The 17,668-nt window shown below is 46.4% G+C and overlaps 1 long non-coding RNA gene across 1 annotated transcript; it reads right to left on the reverse strand.

Moving 5' to 3' along the window:
* Positions 1 to 10,501: 10,501 nt before the first annotated feature.
* On the reverse strand, positions 10,502 to 14,357 carry LOC134476233 (uncharacterized). Its single transcript, XR_010047805.1, has 3 exons — positions 13,766 to 14,357; positions 13,466 to 13,680; positions 10,502 to 12,884 (listed from the first exon to the last, which is right to left on the reverse strand). It is a non-coding gene; the product is annotated as an uncharacterized LOC134476233 (long non-coding RNA).
* Positions 14,358 to 17,668: the final 3,311 nt, after the last annotated feature.

Here is a 17,668-nt window from a genome sequence, read left to right on the forward strand (position 1 = left end):
GGAACCCTTGGTACGGACTGGTGCTGGGCACAGGCGTGCTCTTATCAAACACTGTTGAAGCACATCTGCTTAAAATAATTCAATTTTCTCATCTCAAATGACTCACAAGGCAGCATCCACAGTGAATCGGGAGGATGAGGTCAGTGCGGAGGGCTGGGAGTGTCTGATCTGTCCACTCCCAAATGCCCTGTGTGCTCTCCATGAGTTTTGGCTGATGGTCCTACCATGGGCACATATTTATTCATTGGTGTCAGGCTGAGTTCTAATCCTATACTTCCTTAATTTCTCATCATTATTATAGTTGATTTGTCTCATTAATGTCGAACATCTACCATTTTCCTCTTGTGACACTTCTCTGTTACATGAGAATTTCAGTTCCCAGAAAAATGCAGAAGAGGGTGTTCCATTTGTTTGTTGATTCCTTTCTTTTCCTTTAGTTTTAAAAGCATTTTCTATTTTCCCACATCTGAGTTTGATCACTTCTAGCGAGCCATAGGAAGTGAGCAAGGGGCCTGGCTAAGAGCAGAAAAACAATTCTCAGCCCAGTTTTCCAAAATTCTTTGTGGTTCCTTTAACCAAATGAATGTTTTTGTGGAGAGTTATGTTATTTTGTACAGTAAACAATTTTTTTCTTTTCCCTGTAGCCACTTAATGTGGTATCATGAAAGGAAGAGCAGCCTGTTAATGAAAAAAAGCTGAGATGGGAGAGGGACGCGAGCACAGCAGCCTCGCTTCTAGGCTTACATAAGTAACATTCCTGCTGCATAAACATCTTGGCAAATCCTGAGGCTAAATCCCCATCCCACACTGCTGGCCTGAACCAAACTCTGTATAATATATTTTTTAAATCCTGTTGATGGTAACATTTTTCTGTCCAGCAACAAGTCATTAGTTTGGACAAAGGAATCAAAATTGCATCTGCTTAGTTCCCAACTTTCTAGAGGAAAATGTTACCTACAGAAAAAGCAAGTATCAAGGAAGAGTGAAGAGCTGTAAGTTTTTAAAAGCGGAGCCCCACGAAGCTCCTTTCTGTGCAAAATTAAACCACGCTGATTCGGCAGACGCCAACCAAAGAGACTGAAGCGAAACAAACCAGCATCTTTTTTTAAAAAATGAATAATTAACTTTATGGGAAAATTTTTCAGCCAAATTGAATCTTTGCCTTTTTATCTAACCTCTGAATTGATGTGAAATTGAACGGTGTCTTTGGTGGGGTTGGGAACCCCAGCTCTTTTGTGATATGTTCATAGCAAAGTGTTTATGTTAATATTTATCCCCAAAGAAAGACGGATGTAGAGAACGTGATCTGTCCCATAACATATAATCAATGACAGTCTCATTCCAAAGAGCGGTGACACCAAGTTGTGAAGAATGATCTTTTCCTAAGAACTTCTTCCTAAAAGCATTTGAGCTGTGAAAGCCAAGTCATGTACCAATAAAACCGATTTGCATGGCTCCTTAGTTACAAAGCATATTGGCATTTCTTTCAATGCCTATAAATCAAAACCTCCTAGAAAACGTTCCTATAAAGTCTTGTCTTTAGAAAGCCAGAAGAGACCAGTGACTATAGAAATAATAGAGAAAATACAGCTCTTCTCAATTATCTGGAAAGAACAGCGAGCCTTAATGGTTTCCAATTATCTGTGAAGTCCGTGAGTATCACTGAATTAGAAATCTGTCAAGAGTTTCATAAAAACTCAAACTACAGACCAGTTTCACTAAGTTTGATATGAAAAACATCAAAGAAAATTTAGTGAATAGAGTAGTTGGCATGCAAGGGCAGATGGACAAGGGCAGATGGATAGGAATCTTTGGAAAGAACCAAAAAGAAATCTTGGAGATCAAAACCTCTGTAACAAAACATGAAGAATGTCTGTGACGGACTCCTCACCAGACTGGACCAACCGAGTGAAGAATCTCTACGCTTGGGGATATAGCGACAGCAGCTTCCAACACTGAAAACCAAATAGAGCAAAGACTTCAAGAGCAGAATAGAATACTCAAGAATGAGGGTAACTATAAAAGGTATAAATTCTTGTAATGGGGATACTGAAAGGAAACAAAAAAGAAAGAGGAAAAAAGAATATTTGAAACAATCATGACTGAGAATTTCCCCAAACTGTAGATTCAGGAAACTGAGAGAACACTAAGCAGGATTACTACACACACACACACACACACACACACACACACACCATGCAAATACACCTATGTATTTTTTTAGCATATCAATTTATTTATTTAACAAAGTATAGACATGTGCAGTTGTAGTGTTACAATATCTATGTTAAAAACAAATGCAGGCGTAGTGGTATAGCTCAGTGGTAGAGAGCACGCTATCATTCCCGAGGCACTGGGTTCAATGCCAGCACACACACACAAAAATTCAGTGACCAAGACAAATATAATCATTTATTGGTATATAGAGAGGGTAGGTTCCAGGACCCCCACAGATAACCAAACCTTTGGATACTGAAGACTTTTCTTCAAAATGGCATAGTATGCTTATAACCTATGCACAGTTTCCTGCTACCTTAAATTATCTCTAGATTATTTACAATACTTGATACAAAGTAAATTCTATGTAAATAGCTAGTATGTTGCATCATTTAGAGAACAATGATGAGGCAAAAAAAGTATATGCATTCAAAAGATGCTTTTTTTTTTTTTTGGTACTGGGGACCGAACTCATGACCCTGTGCTTACCAGGCAAGTGCTTAAGCCACTGAGCTACATCCACAGCCCAAGATGCTTTTTTTTCTTAAGATGCTGAGGATCACATCCAGAGCCTTGCATATATAAGACAAGCATTCTTATCAAGGAAATATATCCCCCTACAGATGCAATTTCTACTCTTTTTAAATTTTATTTGAAAGGGAATAAAACAGAACAGTAAAATGAAACAAGACAGGGATAGATAGGACAGTAGGAAATCCACAATTGTTACTATGCTGCATATTGTCGTCCTCCAAATAGCTGCTCAGGCTGCTGGCCCGAGGCTTGCACAGTCAATCAAACAACACAAATGTCGAGTTGCTTCCCTGCCTCAATTTTCTCCTCTCAGCCTGTGTTGCATCCGGTTGTTTATAGATTTGTGGGGTGAGGGCAGAGGTGGCTTCCTTGCTGCTTAGTCCTGTCTGCCCTGGTTTCCTTATTTTTGCTGGATTCCCGAATTCTCTCCACGGGCTTCAGGGTCTCAGTTCAGATCCTTCCTATGTCCGTGAGACCCACCTCCGTCCTCCTTCTCTTCCTCGTGTTGCTATAATCCAGGGTCTGGATGCCAACACTTGGAGAGGTTCTTTCTATACTCTCACCACTCTGCCATTTTCCTGGAAATCTATGTATTTATTTTTTAAACTACAAAAAAATCAAAGAAAAAATGCTGAAACGAGTCAAGGAGTGGGGAACTTTACCTGTAGGGGAACAGGAATGAGAATTACACCTGACTGCCCTTCAGAAACAATGCAAGCCATGAGAGTAGACTAAAATAATTAAAGCACTGAGAAGGAAAAAAAACAACCTAGAATTCTAAGCCCTGCAAAATTGAGGAAATTTGTTACCAATAAACTTTCCTTGCAAGAAATATCAAAAGAAATTCTTTGGCAAGAAAGAAAACAATACAAATTAGAAACTCAGATCCACACAAATATAAGAACATCAAAGAAGGAATAAAGTAAGGTAAACTAAAACCTTTTATTTTTCTTATTCATAAACATATCTTACAAAATAGCAATAACAATGGTGTGTTGGATTTTATCTATCTGTGCTATGTCAGCTTAAATATAAGTGATTCAGCAAGGATACAAAGAGACACTTGATGTCCTTAACACTTCGGGGAAGATATTTAGAAGGGGGATATCTGGACCGAGCAGAATTTCTAGTTTTAGACTTTTGAGGAATATCCACACTGATTTCCAAAGTGGTTGCGGAATTTCCTTATCTCCAAAACATGGCCAGCATTTGCTGTTTTGCGTATCCTTGATAATGGTCACTCTTACTGGAGTAAGGTGAAATCTCAGTGCACTTTTAATTTTCATTTCTCTAATGGCCAGAGATATTGAATATTCTTTGATGTATTTATTGGCTACTGATACTACAGCTTCATGAAGTGTCTATTCATTTCAGTAGCACATTTTTCACTGGGTTATTTATTGGGGGGGGAGTCTCACATTTTTGAGTTTTTTATATGTAGTATTCTAGATATTAGTCTTCTGTCTGAAGAGCAGCCCGAAACTTTTTTTCTATTCTCCAGGTATCTCTTCATTTGATTGGCTCTTTCCTTTGCCATGAAGGAGATTTTTAATTTGGTAGGATCTCACTTGCTGACTCTTGATGTTATTTTTTGTGCAATTGTGGCTCCATTAAAAAAGCCTCTGCCTATGCAAAGACTCTACTTGGCTGAACTCATGGGCAGGGGGACTAGTCAAGGCCACTGAGGGCCAAGGAATGTGGGCCGAGGGTATCTGAAGCTGATAGAAGGCGGCTGTCCCTATGCAGGCTGTGAACAAGACTTTAACCTTCACATAGCTTCATCATGCCACAAAAGAACAAAGAGGGGCTCCTTCTAAAGTGCACCCATTTCCACTTCCGGGACAAACACATTTCCATTTATCCAAACTCTCTCAACAGCAAATAGGGATCGTGTCTTATAGTGTGCCTGGTGCTGCTCTAAGTCTATAATAGCAAATAAGCTAGTATACTTGAGTAATTCCAGATGTCTTCTTGGGGCCCTAGAAAGCTATGGGGTGGGGGGTGTCTCTGATTCAAGCCGCTATTTTTTGTCCTGTTGACAGGTCCTCATCCTGGCAGGAAAGATTTCTCTTCAGGTACAGTGTCTCTCTAGGCTTGATCCGTGAAGAGGCCAGGTTCCCATCACGGTCAGGGCCCTAACATTGGCTTCTCTTAGCTTTGTTCCCCTCTCAGAGACCTGCATCAGAGACTGTAGCCTTTCCCCCTGCCCGGCCCACTCCCTCCAATCCACAGGAGCTTTGCTTAGGATGGAGGATGAGAACAGCTGGCCCTGACCATCACCTGCTTATGTTTGCCTTTTAAGCCATGGTCTCAGCTGTTGTTACAGTTTGTGTCTAGATTTATAGGGCAATGCTGGGATTAAAAATGCTGGGATCAAGGGTGGGTGATTGCTGGATCATAAATTAGGACTGTATTAGCACCATTGTAATCCCAGGAGACTGGATACAATGTAAGGGACTGATGGAGGCTTGTCTTGATTTTTCCCTTGTTTTTGCTGTCTTCCACTGCCATGAGTGGTTGCCCCCCTGCTATGTGCCACTCTGCCCTGGAGCCAGCCAATCATGGAATAAACCTCTACAAACCATAAGCCAAATCAATTTCTCCCTTTCACTTTGGGTAGAGCAAAGCTATCAGTGGGCACAGAATACAGCAAAGGCAGGATGAATTTTTTCCCACCTACCGTTTGCTCATTGACTTGTTTAAGAATGAAAGATCCTATTTCTTTACTGAAACACGAATTAATATTAAACAATAATCGTGAAGCATAGGAATATTTTACATTTGATTGGGTGACCATTTTAAATGTCAGAAAGTAACATATCCTGAAAGTTAAATGAGCCAGTTAAAAATAACCTTGAATTGGGGATTTTACAGTAGACTGCTTTGTAAAACATTGCGTGATTGATTTCTGTATGGTTGGTCTGATAGGTCTTGATTTTCATTCAGCTCAGCAATAAGATGTTCCTAGTATTACACAGGCTGGTGTTTGTATGTTGGGTGTGTCAGTCAGCTTTAGGATTCTGTTACAAAATCCCGAGATCATCAACTTGAAAATAGAAAGTGTTTATTTTAGCTCCCAATTTTGGAAGGCTCAGTCCATGGTCAGCTGACTCCATTTCCTGTGAGAAGCATGTAAGTCATGGATGGCGTGGGTGCTGGAGCAGGCAGTTCACATCATGGTGGTCGGGAAGTGAAACAGAAAGAGGACAGAGCTAGGGTCCCAGGACCCCTTCCAGGGCCCAGGGTCAACAACTTTCTTCCCAGGAGCCACCACTCCCAACAGCACAATAGACTGGGGACCAAGCCTTCAACGCCTTGGCTGTTAATGGACACTTAGGATCCAAACTGTAACGGCGGGGAAGAAAAGGTGGCCTAACATGACCATCCTGTCTGTGTTTCCTTCCCTAGCGGTGATTGTCACTCAACAGAAAGCAAAGCAGAAAAGCTCAGAAAGTCCTGGAGAGGGCTACAGTACGAATTATTTGGTTGTAATTCTGTTGCAGGATGAGGGGTGCTGGTAACGGGAAGGTAAGAAGGGGTGCCAGGCAAATCACTCCCCATCCTACCTCTCCTCAAGCTCACCCCCAAAGCTAGACACACTCTGAGAAGAAGCCCCCAGCAATCCCGTGCCTGGGGAGAGAGACACTTTACTCTGATTTGTCTTCGGATCATCCCCTGTCTCTTCATCAAAGCTACTGTTACTGAAAAGGCCTCCCAGGCTCCCGCTTGGCAGGGCACACCAGCTTCACTCCACCAGCTCATTACACACGGTCTGAGAAGGCTGTGATCATCCTCTTTGAATGGATGGCCCCTTCCTTCTCCTCTCTCGGTCTTTGTTCTGTGAGTTGCAAAGGTCAGGGAAACACAAAGGCTTGGTGAGGGTCCTTGATCCCTGGGACATGTGGCAGTGGTCAGGAACCAATGTGAACACTGCTGTCAGGAGCCCAGGGGCCCCCACCATGCATATACACAAATGCACAGCTCCAGAGCTGAAGCTGTGAACCCAGCCCTGCCTATGGATGCAATCCATCTATCCCCTAATAAAGTTTGGTTCATTAAAAATTTACTTATCAGTCTTAAGTCAGGAAGTTTTATATTAAAACCAGAACCTCTGACTCCCCTTGAACAACTGGGTGACTTGGTGACTCTCAATATGTATTCCTCAAGGTGCATGGGGCCGCAGTTGAGGAATCCATGTCCCCCTCTGGCAGGGGAGTGATCTACAAAGTGTGGTCCCCATCCACAGCTTTAGTGTCACCTGAGACATTGGTAGACCTGTGTACCCTAAAAGTCCCAAGTAATAATGGAGAGTAGAATGGCGTTGCCAAAGCCTAGGGGCAGGAGTTGGGGGGTGGGTGGGGAGATGCTAATTTGACGAGTTTCTGCCAGACAGGAGGGAATTTTGTGGATCTATTGTACAAGATGGTGCCCCAGTCAATAATGATGTACTATATATTTCAAAGCTGCTAAAAGAATAGATATTAAACATTATAACTCCAAAAAAATAAGTATATGAGGGATAAATATATTAATTCATTTGGTATGCTCATTATGCAAAGTTTACATATGTCAAAATATCATGTCCTACCCTGTCGTGGTCCATTTTCTGTTGCTGTAATTGAATGCTTGACACCAGGTAATTTATAAAGAATAGAGGTTACTTAGGCTTACAGACCTTGAGCCTGTCATTAGCACCTCTCACCGAGTCTTCATGTTAACACTGCTATGGCAAAGGCAGTGTATGGTGAGCTGAGAAAGTGTGCCAGAGAGCTTGCTTTATAATGAAGCCACTCCTTCCATAACCACATCAATCCGTGAATCCATGAACAGGCTCACCTTCCTCCAGGGCAGGGTACTCAAGATCACTCCCAGAGGCCCCACCTCTCAACCTCATTAATACATCACTTGGCTGTTAAGTTTCCAACACAGGAAACCAGGACAGCACACTCAAATCATATGTACCTCAGAAGTACACATGATTATTATTGGCCACTTAAAATGTTAAATTAAAGAAAGAAGGAAACGCACACTTTCAAGCCCAGACCCACTGCACGAAAAGCTCTAGGAGTCAGGCCAGCAGATGTGTCCTGCCAGACTTCCAGGAAAATCCCACGCTTGTTGGAGCGAGGGCCACAGAGGTAGAGACTGTTATCCACACTCCCCACCACGCCCTGACAACTATCTGTGCTGCATTTACATCAGGTGCTGAGGTTGTCACCTCTGTGTGACATCTGGCTTCACAACGGCTTTGTTTTCTGTACTTTTGGCCTCTCTCCAGCTACATCCCCTCAGCCCATCTCACCTGGAACAGGTAGGACCCAAGTGTCTCATTCTCTGCACTCGTGGAGGGGTGAGGGCAGGAGGTGCAGGGCTCTGGCACACCTGCAAGCTGGGCTGTGAAGTTGTGAATCGCTCAGTCAGCATTCAAGTCTCAAGCACAGAAGACCAGGAAGGAGTGAGGGGAGGGGAGGAGGAGGGTCAGTGGCACCTAGATCACTGTCCTCACCTGCAGCCAAGTGGCTGCCTTTGTGTGAACGTGTTTCTGACATCGTCCTAAGCTGTGTTTTCACCCACTATCTCTGCTTGTGAAGTCACCCTGTCCCCACACCCTGGGCATGGCAGGGAGGCAGGGGGCTTTGGCTCCCCGGAGCCAAAGGAGTATAGCAAGACTTAGCCAGGCCTTCAACAAGCTGGTGGGTGAAATCCAAGAGAGATGTCCCCACAGGACTGTGTTGCCCTTGGCTGCCTGGTCTCAAGGCTGCCTTAGGAAACCTCGGCAAACTCTGCCCAGCAGCTTGCAGGAGGGAGCGGAGTGGGCCTGGAGCTCTTCCTGCTTAGAGGTGAGCTGCCAAGGTCCAGGATACATGGTACTGGCCTTAGAGCCCAGGCTGCCCAGAGAGATGGCTGGATCTGTCTGCCAGAGAGGGGCAGAGAAACAGCCCTGCACAGAAGTCAGGCCAAGGCCCCAGGCCCTTGCCCCATCACTGGGGCAGGAGGGTCCAGCCATGTGTGTGGTTTAACAGAGAAAGCAAAGCATGTCCTCCAACACCCACAGGACGTGGAGGAGCAGAAGAACGCAGGGTCCGGAGCTCCCGTGTCGTGGAGGAAGGCTGCCCCTGCCTCAGCTGCCCTGATCCCTTCAGTATCTCAGCAACCCTGCCAGGCCACCTCCATCGCAGGAGGACGAGGAACACAGGGAGAACCTGATCTGGGCCCTGGGGATGCAGGAATCCCAGACCCTTGCTGCCCTGGGGGGAGCTTGCATTTGTGCTGGAAAGATAATCACACTAAGGATGGAGGCTGCAGGTGGTCCTGCTTCACGGTGATGGCTCGCCTTGTGACCCGCTGGCTTCAGGAGGACGCAAATGCAATACACGTTCTGTTGAAGCCAAACTTTAGGTTTCAAATCCTGATCTTTTCCAAGACTAATGATGTGTGGGTCCCCACTACTTTAGGATGCTGGGCAGTGCCAATTCTCTTCAGCCACACAATCATGAGCACCACTCCAGCACGCTGTGCTGCTCAGTAAGAAGCTGGAAGGTTGGCTGGTTCCCTGTGCTTACAGTCTATGCCACTTTCAGAGCATAATCCCGATACAGGGTGGAGAGTAGTTGTATTATCGTAGTAGTGTGTTAGCAGCTGCAAAAGGAATAGCTGGTTTTGTATCTTGAGTTCTGTTGGGTCAGAACTCACAGGCTTATTTTACAGATAAGGATGATCAGTATTAAGGCATTTAGGCAGCCCGCATCTCGTCAAATCTAATGAGATGCACAGAAGGTCCAGCCTTCTATAAGAGAAAGGGAAGGAAAGAAAATGGAATCAGAGGACAAGGGCGAGCTCTGGCTTGCTCTGCCGTCACACACACTGCAATTCCAGGAAATACCACTCGGCATGACTGTTCCCTCTGGTCATACAATGTGCTGACCCCTCTTAGCTCCCTGAACATCTAACTCCTCAGAGTTATGGGGGTTCAAGTAGATGTCTGCATAGTCTTCCTAGGCAGGGAACTATCATCCAGATCCTCCAGGCCCTAAGGATTCCATCTGTGTCTTTTTTCCCTGATGTCCCCTCAATGGGGAATCTGCCAGGATTAGTCAAGTCCCAAGCTACAGAGGCAAAGCCTCCCAGAATGGCCATTTCCTGCCTCCCTTGGGATGTACTAGCCCTGAGACAAATAGGAAGGGGGTCAAGAAAGAAAGTCTCCGTGGTGTGAACCCTTCCTGGGTAAACACTCTCTTCCAAAACCATGTTCCCCCAGAGAAGCCACCAACTGATAGAGAGTTCTGCTCTGTGGCAAAATAGAAAGCTGGGCCACCCCTCCCTTTTTAAAAGGTGCACCTTCTAAAGAGGCATCCTTCTTCAGAGGGCCCTTGGGGTGAAAGAGCCCTCTTCACACCACACACGCAGGTCTTCAGAGAACAGGAGAGCACATTCAGCTTGCAGGGTGGCTCTTTTTCTGAACACAGTGTGTTGGCCGGGGCTGGCAGCACAGCATGGAGTGGGGCGTCCTGACCTGGGCACCTCCAGGCAGCTGCAAGGCCAGAGGGTGAGGCAGCTGATCTTGGGGTTGGGGGTTGAGCTTGGGGTTGCCTAATGGACTGTGCGGCCCACTTCATGGAAGGCAGGACAGTAGGAATTTCTCCATCAGCCAAGGTCTCCTGAGGCCTGACCTCAGTCAGGTGCGTCAAGTAGCCACATAAGCAAGCAAGCCACAATGCCTGCAGGGGACCTGGGAAGAAAGGGATGGGATTCCTGCTGGGTTCTCCTGACTCACCTGGACACAAGAGCTCCTAAACCCAGCCACTCCCTCAGGACCCGTGTCCTTACAACAAATGCACCATGTCACACACGTTCATATTTGTTGTCTGTTTTTGTGGGTTGCTGTGAGGAGCAACAGAAAGAGCTGCAACCCCGATTCGTCCCCACTCTGTAGTGCTTAGCAGCCCAGGGATGGGATGGGAGTAGCTGAAAGCCCCACTTCAGCATAATTTCCCAGTCTGAGAACACGGGCACAGTGTAGCCATTTCCCTGACTTCCTGGTAACAGTCAGGACGTGCAAGTTCTCCATCTCAGTCCAACCCTTCCACTTTACAAGTAGAAACATCGAAGCTTGGAGAAATTAGGCAATGCACTGCAGCCACACAGCTTCGGCTCACTGAACGCACAGCTTCTCCCACCCGGTCCACCCTGCTGCAGACCCCTGTTCAGAGAGACTCACCAAATTAGCGCACGTTAGATGGAGAAAGACGTGCAGGGATTTACTGGTCTCATTAAGGCGTTTACACGTGTTTTAAATTTCCTTTCCTGGAGCCCAGGGGAAGACTGCTAGAGCAGCCTCGCAGTCAGCAGCTGCGGACACAGATCATTTCGTGGGAGCCTCACTCAAAAATTCTCCTTGTCAAAAGGATCCTCTGTTCTGCTTTGGCTCTGCCTGGAGGGGAGAGGGCTGTGCTCTGGGCCATCCCCGCCCTGGCCCAGGGCTACCAGCCACCCTCCTGTTTGAGGAACCGTCTCTAGTCCCACCCATGTGTATGGTAGGGTCCGCAGAGCCAGCCCCCAGTACCTTCCATGGGTGGCCCCCAGGGGCTTCTGTTGCATTTCTTTCCTGTACTAAAACTTTTGGCTTCTTTCAGGGCCACTGTTAGGGCCAGGGAATGCTGGGGAAAGCAGGTGAAGATGCAGTTAGGCCGTCTCCACAGGCCTGTCGGAGATAATTAGACAGCTTCAGAAATTTGCTAAGATTCATCTCCACCCCCAGGAAATGACTGGGTGATTTCTAGAGACAACTTTCCTGGCTGGAAGCCGCAAAGGGGCAGAGAGCCCCTGAGCAGGTTACTTCAGAATACATTTTATTGCCATACTGGTGATTGAACCCACCTTCTCACTGACCTTCCTCCTCAGCCCCTCAAAAAATTATTAATTTAGCGACAAGCTCTTGCAAAATCTCTAAATTACCCAAGCTGAGTTTGAATTTGTAGTCCTCCTGCCTCAGCCTCCCAGAGTGCTAAGATTACAGACACCACGCCAAGGGTTTTAGAATCTCAATAAAGGATGTACTGGGCAGCAGTCCAGACGCCAGGGGGCGCTCTGCTCTTCATGCAAGACTGAGGGAACTTGTCCTGTCTTACTGGGGGTGCCGAGAGCTTAGGGCAGCTGAGCAGCCTAGGGTTGGACCCCAGCCCAAGCCTGAGCCGCAGGAGCAGCCACCTTTCAGGTCCCAGCCCCTGAGCCCTGTGCGGGTGCAGCAGGAGTGGAAAGAATGTCAGATTTCTCAACAGAAAATGGAAATCCTGATTTTATGTAAAATCTCAGGAATTGTATTAAAATCCTGGTGTCTATTTTAATTTACTCACAACATTATATGCCAGCCAAACAAAATACTTCTGCTGGCTGGGCGTGGCCAGAGGCCAACTGTCTATGGCTCTGCCAACACCTTTGTCAAAAGGAGCTGGCTGTCAAAGGCAGTCTCTGCCATGGCCACACATGTGACAAACTGCCCAGGGCACAGAGACAAGCATAGCAAACAGGAGGACTTTTTGGTGAGGAGGCCCAACCTGGTCTGGGGACCATGCTTGGTTGGGAGCTTTTGTTTATTCTTTCAACAAATATTCCCTGTCTGTTGTGTCCCAGGCCCTGGGGCAGAAGGCTGCATTCATTTCCTGTCACCCTTGTATCGAGTTACTGTAGAGCAGGAGGCTTACACCAGCGGAGTTGTGTTTTTTCACAGTTCTGGTGACCAGAAGTCAGAAACCAGCGTCCTGGGCCAGTGTCAAGGTGTCGGCTGAGCCGAGCTTCTCCGGAGACTCTGAGAACCTACTTCTGCCTCCAGCTGCTGGCGGCTGCCAGCACTCTTTGATCAGCGGCTGCGTCACTCCAGTTGCTCCAGACTCTGTGGTCAAGCTGCCTTCTCTTCTGAGTGTCCCAGCTTCCTCTGCCTCTGCCTTAGAAGGGTATTTGGGATGTGGTTTAGGACACTAGTATTTAATCCTAGCTAATCTGTTCATTGCAAGATTCTTTTCATCGCATCTGCAAAAGCCCTTTCTCCTGAAAGGCTCCAGGTGGGACCATCAACCTCTCCATCTCAGCTCACAAAGAACAAAATGGGTCGGTCTCTGTCTTCTAGATCTGATTTTCTAGTAACGGAAGCAGAAAAAAGCACAAAAGCCATGAATACGTAACAAATGTCAAACTATGAAAGTGCTGGGAAGAATAATCCAGGTCCTTTGGGCCCTGTCCCCCCAAACCTCCAGGACACTCCATGGCACTGGAGAGGAGCCTGGGCCCTCTAGGCTGCCTGTTCCTCCAGTCCAGCAGGCAGAGCTCAGGGGCCCCCTGGCTGCATCTCTCTGCGCCTTGGCTGACTTCCTTTGCAAACAGTTGTTGCTGTCCATTCCCCACTCAGAGGGGGACAAAGTGCATGACAGGAAGGAGGAGCAGGAAGAGCAGGCTCCTCTGAGGCCCACCTGCAGGTCTGAGTTAATCCCTGGGGACTTCCCCCAACCCCACCCCTGTTCAGCACCACTGCTAAGACTGCTCTTCTCACATGGGTGTGCTTCTGGGATTCCAGTCCTGTCTGTCACCAAGCAGGTACCAGGGAGGCACAGTGGGTTTCCTTCTTGCCAAAAGAGGACTCCTCTCCTGATGGGAGGGCCTGCCAGCCATTGTGTGAACCCTCCCCCTGCAGAAAAAGGCTCACCCCAGCTTCCCTCTTCACCTGGTGCAGCTGCTGGGTCAGGAGACCAGACACACTCCCTTGGGGAGGACTGGTGTTAGCAGTCTCAGAGGGCCAGCTGGCAAGGTCTGCAATGCCAAGGTCGCCGATGCAAAAGGTCACCAGTGCATTTCATCAGTGACATGCTGTCTCCATCTGTATGCTCTCCCCTGCCAGCCACATGCATCACCATCCCTCAGTTTCAGAAGAGGTTTTCCCTTGTGAATGAAAGAGGAAACTGAGGCATTCCCACTGGCACCCGGATTTAAAGGCAATTTGTAAATCAAATCCCCCCAAGCGTACCCACATCCATCTGCCTCTCTCTGATGTCTCCAGCTATTGGGAAACTCAGGAAAGGCAGCTCAGGGCTTCCCCGGCTCTGGGAGCAGCAGGGAGCCGGAGGATTCTCCCTCTTGCCCCTAGCTGCATGGGTGGACCGGGCAAGTCAAGTGCGTGGTATCTCCGTTGTGAAATGATGGGGCAATCAGGCCTGTTTCCTTTCTTTCCTCTCGAGGTGAGAGCTGTCTGGGCAAGTCCTCAGAAGCCAGAGAAGAGCTTTGAACTCCAGAATAGACAGGCTGAAAGGGGATGCAGAAGCTCCCTCTCACATCCCAGCGCCAGTTTAGTTTGCAGGACAGGCCCTAGCCCCTGAGACACCCTGGAAAACAGAGAATTAGACTTGGATTACTAAGTGCCTGGCTACAGTACCTGGAAGCATCTAGCCTGGTGGCTGCCGGAAGAGAGGGGTCTGAGTTATGCTGGTTACATCACCAACCAGCCGTGAGACCAAGTGCTCCTGGGGGTTCAGTATCCCCACGCCAAAGATGAGAATAGCAGTACCTCTTTCTTATGAACATTTAATATAATTCCAGTATTGTCTCCAACACATCCTAGGTATTAAATTAAGTGGGAAACTGTCTGTTGCTATTGTTGCAAAGTCCTCCAGGCCAGCCTACCTTGCAGGCTGGAACTTTTTGAAAGCAATACGGTGACAATGAAATATGTGTGAGTATCAAATGTTAGTAGTTGATCCCCAAACATACACTGTTGGGGTCACCAGCCCGCTGTGGCTGAATGCCTGGCTTCTGGCCAGAAAATGTGGAGGAAATGACATGCACCAGCTCCAGGCCACTGTGCACATCTGCATGACCCCCCATGAGAGGACCAGAGAGGGCAGAACATGGAGCAGACAGATCCCTGATCTCCGAGTCACCACCAGGCTGGATCAGTGCCGTGGGGAAAAGAAATGCCCAGGGCTTGAAGGCTAGAGTCAGCCCTCTGTGAACCGCAGATCAGACACATCATGCTGTCTGTTTTTGTGTGGTCTTTAGATGTCAGCTCAAAATAAATTGTGCTGTGTGTGTGTGTGCGCGCGCGCATATGTGGGGAGGGGTACTGGGGGTTGAACCCAGGGCCATCACACTGAGCTACAAATCCACCTCTTTTTAACTTTATTTCTCACCAAATTGCTACACAGGCCAAGCTGCATTTAAACCTGGTGTTCTCTCTCCAGAACCCTGGGACTTCACACTTTTATACATTTTTAAGAATAATTTGCTGATATCCACACAACAAGTCTGACTGCAGCCCGGTCACACCCACTGGTGTGCTCACACCTGCCGCTGCCTTCACACACAGAGTTGCACAGTTGCTACAGTGACTGTTTGGCCAAGGAGACCTCAGTTCCTCCTACCTGACTCTTGCAGATGATTACCAACCTCTTTTCCGTAAGCAGGACTGGGGATTACAGCATTTGTTATAGAAGTGAGCTTACCCTGACTAACACAATTAAGAGATTCTTTTTCCCCTAAAGGAATATGATAAATATTTTTAAGCTTTGGAGATGTATGGCAAGATTGTCTTTTTCAAGGATTATGCTAATTTATTCTCCTGCCAAGACCTGTGGATGGGGACAATTTTCCTACTTCATCAACCCTGGGCCTACAACATAACCCAATCTCATTTGGTGATTATACTCTTGTATAAGGAGCTGGGGGAGGAACCAAAATTAAATAAACTGTGAACCCAGTAAGTTCCTAAGAAATGTTAGTACAGTACCCCTCATCCAGTGGTCGCCTGAAACTGTTTATAGCACCAAAACCTACATATACTCTGTTTTTACACACATATGAAAAATGATCAGAAAATGAATATTTAAATGTAAATTTTAGTGAACACTTAAATTTTCAAAACATTACAGTAAAAGTCACATTGCCATTTGTCTCCCTGAAAACACTCTTATCCCATTGTTCTTGGCAATGTGTCTTTTCCTATGATGAGTTTCTTTTCATTTAAATGTTCACAGAGTTTTTTGATCACCCCTTACACATTCCTATGATAAACTTTTATAAAGTAGGCACAGAAAGAGATGAACAAGAATAATTAATAATGACACAAAACAACTATAACCATTTAGTATAGTAAAAGTTATCTAAGACTTAAGAGCTGTTCGTTTTTGAAATTTCCCATGTCACATTCTTAGACCATGGTTGACCAAAGATAACTGGAACCACAGAAAGCGAAACTGAAGCAAAGAAGAGACTATTACGTGGATCTTCAGGAGACACACGCTCCTCCTCATGCCTTCTCAGGTCTTAGCATGGGACGCAGGGTTCTGTGGCAAGGCCGCCACCCTCTCCTGGCGTGTGCACTGGTCCAACTCTCCTCCGTTACCTGGGTCTCCTGGGCTCACCCTGACCTTGCAGGAAGTGGGAAGCAACCAGATGAGGGAGGGAGCAAAAGCCCTGGGGATTTGCCAGGAACGATACAGGCCGCCGATCTGTACCCAGTACCCGGAGAATGCGGAAACCCAACTGCAAATTGGCACAGCCCTGCGAAACACAAAGAGCCCTCTGTCTTCTTTGAAGATTCGACTGGTGAGATGCCAGGCAGAGCTCAGGAAGAAGTGGCACAGGGACCAGAACACCTGAGTTCCAGGACGCTTGCCGGTCAGGAACTGATGTAAGGAAGAATGCTATTTTTGGAACCACATAAATGTAAAGGACAGAGGTCGTAGATGGAAATTCTATCGGGCTACAACCAGCGATCTTGGGAAAATAAAACGGAGAAAGAGGGCAGGGCCAGCTCTTGCTACCCATGATGGCCAAGTATTAACTAGGTCAGTAATCTGGGAGCCTCTTGCTAAATTGTTGGTAATTTAAATTTGCCCACGGTAGAAGTATTTACATCCAGAAATTGGCAAAAACCACAGATTAGGGCTTATGATTTCCTTCAGAGATCAGTACATATAACTAGATGTAGCAAGGAGAGAAATGAGAAGGAAAGAATTTACTAAGAATGGAGCTAAAGACCCAGTAGGGAAAAAGCATCAACTCAGAGGACAAAAAGCACAAAAAAGAAGCACAATGGCCCTAGGAAGTTGGGAGCTTTCGCTCAGGAAAAGCATTCAGGTGTGGCCCAGACAGGCCAAGCAACTTAATCAAAGTCACACAGCTAATAAATGTCAAGAGTTGGAATTCTAACCCAGGTATGTCCAGTAATGATGACTTGTTTTGTTTTGTATTTAGACTCTCAATAATTGATTCAATGGGATGTGTGAAAATGTCTTCAGGATTTGTTTTATAAATCACTCAAAAAACTCCTAATCCACAGGTTACAATCAGGCCTTGCTTTTGACTTGGTTGCCAATGGTTTTGTTTCACAAACGAAATACACCTCAAAGGACCCAAATGAACTAGCGTTAAGCATTTTCTGTGTGACTAATTCTGGATGCAGAATCCTGGAAGCCAATTTCAAAGGTTGGTTTGGAGAATGCTTTGGCCTTATCTCTGGAAAAATGAGTAACTTTTTCAAGGGTCCAAAAGAAACATTTCTTAGGAGTTAATAATCCTGGTACAGTCACCAAATCCAGGGGTACATTGGTGACTCTGAAGGAAAGGCCTGTCCTTGGAGTCTGGGCCCCTGCTGGCACCGAGAGGGAGACTGGGGTTGCTGGAGACAAGCCAAGCCTCCACATTCCTGTTGCCCGACAGGCACTTTTGCAGACAAGTGACCTACCTCCATTTAGCCAGTCAGGCCAAATACAAAATCTTGAGCTTCAGAAATCCTTTCCAGTTTTACCTAAGGACTCTGGGCCTCATCTGAAGTCAGGCTTCAACATCAATAACCAGGAACTGTAAGGAATGATTCATGCAAACAGCACGTTTATTGAGTTTTGAAATAGCCCATAGACTTCTGTCCGTGTAA

Source organism: Cavia porcellus, unplaced genomic scaffold, assembly GCF_034190915.1.
Source record: "Cavia porcellus strain 051 isolate PalLab524CR breed Dunkin Hartley unplaced genomic scaffold, mCavPor4.1 scaffold_6, whole genome shotgun sequence".
NCBI classification, from domain to species: domain Eukaryota; kingdom Metazoa; phylum Chordata; class Mammalia; order Rodentia; family Caviidae; genus Cavia; species Cavia porcellus.